This window comes from Lactuca serriola, chromosome 5 (genome assembly GCF_051521515.1).
Source record: "Lactuca serriola cultivar US96UC23 chromosome 5, Lser_US96UC23_V15, whole genome shotgun sequence".
NCBI classification, from domain to species: domain Eukaryota; kingdom Viridiplantae; phylum Streptophyta; class Magnoliopsida; order Asterales; family Asteraceae; genus Lactuca; species Lactuca serriola.
Window position 1 is genome coordinate 20,986,355 of NC_136412.1, and position 3,427 is coordinate 20,989,781.

At 45.9% G+C, this 3,427-nt stretch overlaps 1 long non-coding RNA gene across 2 annotated transcripts; it reads right to left on the reverse strand.

The window, feature by feature from the left end:
- Positions 1 to 1,652, reverse strand: LOC145052163 (uncharacterized). 2 transcript variants are annotated; one of them, XR_013683990.1, is made up of 4 exons: positions 1,633 to 1,652; positions 1,254 to 1,436; positions 658 to 723; positions 1 to 363 (listed from the first exon to the last, which is right to left on the reverse strand). It is a non-coding gene; the product is annotated as an uncharacterized LOC145052163 (long non-coding RNA). The 2 variants fall into 2 exon arrangements; XR_013683989.1 differs by lacking the exon at positions 1,633 to 1,652 and having other exon boundaries at positions 1,254 to 1,520.
- Between the last annotated feature and the right edge of the window lie 1,775 nt (positions 1,653 to 3,427).

Below are 3,427 nucleotides of genomic sequence, written 5' to 3' on the forward strand. Positions count from 1 at the left end.
ATTTTGGGGATCTTTACCGTTCGGGCGCTGACTGATCGTACACACTGCTTCTTTCTTGCTTACCACAAAACCATTTACAAAAGTTTATGCCTTTATTTGAAAAGTTTCCTCAAATCCCCGGTTTGAGTTCAGTTACCCCCAAAGGTGCACCCGAATCCCTCAAACCAAGGCTCTGATACCAATTGTAACAACTCAAATTTTCAAACAAATTTTTCATTTTTAAAACATAATTGTTTCCATTAAAAACAAGGCATAAATAGTTTAATTATTCGGTCAATACAATTATTCAAACTCCCAAGATCCTAAAACAATCTTCAGTGTGTATCGATCATGCCGGCGCCTTCCCACGGTCCTCGCTAGTACCTGAAATACATACATACACAACAACTGTAAGCATAAATGCTTAGTGAGTTCCCCAATATACACTTACACACATACGCCTTTCCAGGCCCTGACCTTCTGGTCCTCAATACAACGCCTTCCGGCCCATAACATAATCGCCTTCCGGCCCATAACATTTCGCCTTCCGGCCCGCATATCATACATAGCACATATAACAATTAACTTACCACATATAGCATACATATCACATAACATATTCGACCTCCCGGTCACACAGTCAAACCCTGCCGGGTACAGTATAGTGAGAAGACTCACCTCGTATATGCTGAAGGCTAGCAACTCCTGAAATGACTCGTGCACAACCGACGAGCTACAACCTCCCTATAACATTACATAACTCATTAATACTTATCTATTCTAAGTGTGACTATCCCTAAGAAGTCAGACTTAGGTCAACTCTGGTCAACGGTCAACGGTCAGCTCAACCGGACTCGGCGAGTCCCATGGCGACTCGGCGAGTCTAGACGTCTTCCAACTCTCTGAGATTCCTTATCTACTCGTCGAGTACCCTCCTCGACCCGACGAGTTACTCCTGGAAGAATCGCGGGGCCACCCCGACTCCACTCGCCGAGTCTGAAGAACAACTCGGCGAGTCCCAGTAAATCTTCAAGCTACTCGCCGAGTCTGAAGAACAACTCGGCGAGTCCATGCCATGCAGACGAGTAACTGCTTCCTGAATTACGTATGGCCCCAAGGTATACAACCATGGGACCCTCTGGACGTCTAAACATCTCATTACTGGGGTAAAAGCGTTTGAGTAATAACATAATAACCCATCTAATCACTAAATGGGTTTCATAAACCCTAAACTCACATACACATCAAAATAACAGATTTGGTCCGAGTATTACCTGAAAACGCACTCTCTGTGTCCCCCAAATCTCAGGACTCAATCCTCCTTGATATTCCTTTAGCCAAATCCCTCTTCTTCTTGCCTAACCAATTCTCCCAAGTTCCAAAGCTTTCTCTCCTGCTCTAGGCGTCCACAGCGATTAGGGTTCCTCTCAATTGACCAAAAGACTGAAAATGACGGCCTAAGAGGCGTTAAATACGATCCAAACTGAACGGTTAGGGTTTCTGCTGAACAGCGTCGACTCGCCGAGTCCATATCTGACTCGTCGAGTCCAGTCGCGGACCCGCGACCAAGTCCGCGATCCTACTCGGCGAGTCTAGGCTCCAACTCGCCGAGTCCCCTCTTAAATCACCCCAAAAACATAATTTTAATAATACCTGAGATTCCGGGCTGTTACACTTTCGATTTGTTGTATGGAAGGAGATGTCGGACTCCCATTTGTTGGGGAGAGGTAGGGCAGCACGTGATGGGTAGCACTGAGATAGTGCTTCAGACAAATAAAAAGATACAACAAGTCAGGCAGAGGTTGTTGACAACTCAGAGTTGCCAGAAGAGTTATGCAAATAGGCGACGATCCGAGCTTGAGTTTCAGGTGGGAGATTTCGTACTCATGAAGGTGTCTCCTTGGAAAGGAGTGATCCGATTCAGGAAGAGTGGCAAGCTGGGGCCCCAATACATTGGTCTGTTCAGGGTGACCGCGAGGGTGGGTAGGGTGGCGTATCGGTTGGAGCTACCTGCAGAGTTAAGCCAGATTCATGATACCTTCCACGTGTCTCAGTTGAGAAAGTGTATAGCCAACGAGTCGGCGTTGGTGCCGCTGGAATATATTCAGGTGGATGCAAGCCAAAATTATGTTGAGAGACCGATCGCGATCCTGGATCGGAAGATCAAGGTTCTGAGGAACAAGTAGGTGCCTCTGGTTCAGGTCCAATGGCAGCACCGGAGAGGGTCCGAGCTGACTTGGGAGCCGGAGTTGGAAATGCGGAAGCGGCATCCCGAGTTGTTTGTCGAGCCAGACTTCGAGGGCGAAGTTTGATTCTAGTGGGGGAGAATTGTAACATTCGTATTCCCAGGTATTCTATTTTATTCTTTTATTTTGAGTTAGAAAGAAGGACTCGACGAGTCGGCGCATAGACTCGTCGAGTAGGATCGTAATTTGGTGACTAGATTAATGAATGGAGTCGACGAGTCGGCAGGGTGACTCGACGAGTCTGCGCTGAGGTTAGAAACCCTAAATTTCCGGGCCTAAGCCCTATTTAAAGGACCTTATAGCCCTCATTAGCGGCTACCAGTCCAGAAAGAGAAACCCTAAAAAGCTTGGGCGAGTTGTGTGTGAGAGCAAGCTATTTTAACCCCTTTTGGTGTTGTTTGGCAAATAAGAAGGTGTTTCCAGCTTGAGGTAAAGAGGGTTGCTAATCCGTGGTTTCCAAGCTTGTATCTGCAGTGTTGAGGTAGCAAATCGAACCTCCCTTCTGTTTTGTTTAAGATCTATGAATCTAGGGTTTTCTATACCCTTTTATGGCTTGAATTATGAGTTTATGGTCCCTTTGATGGGCTTCGGCCATAAGAACATCCTATGAGCTCATGAAAACCCTAATGCTTGGATCTAGGTTTCTCTATTGTACATGCAATTCATCCAAGACTTTAAACCCTAGATCTAGCATATGATAATCAATATTAACATAACAATGGGTTTAAGATATTACCTTGATTGTTATGTAGCAATAACAATCACAAATCCTCCTTGTAATGACTTTAGAAAGCTTAGAGTCACAAATGTCACTCCTCTAATGGCTCACAAACACCAAGAGCAAAAGGATGAAGAATAAGGAGAGAGGAGGCTGCCCAAAATGTGTGAAAACCCTAGAGAACTAGTTCACCACGTTTTTGAGCCTTAAGTGTAGCACCTGGTTCCCGGTACATAAATGTTATCTGAGTATTTCCTTTCTTTTAGCCTTGGACTCGGCGAGTCATAGGTCCGACTCGCCGAGTGGATGCGGGACCCAGGACACGTTTAAGTTGGCGACTCGGCGAGTCCATATCCTGGACTCGGCGAGTCATAGCTGTTGGATGAAACCCTAAGTTTCAGGGGTTTGCACCCTATTTAAAGGACTTATCAGCCCCAAGCCGGCCCCCATTGACCCTTAAAGCCATGTATCTCTTGTTCTAAGC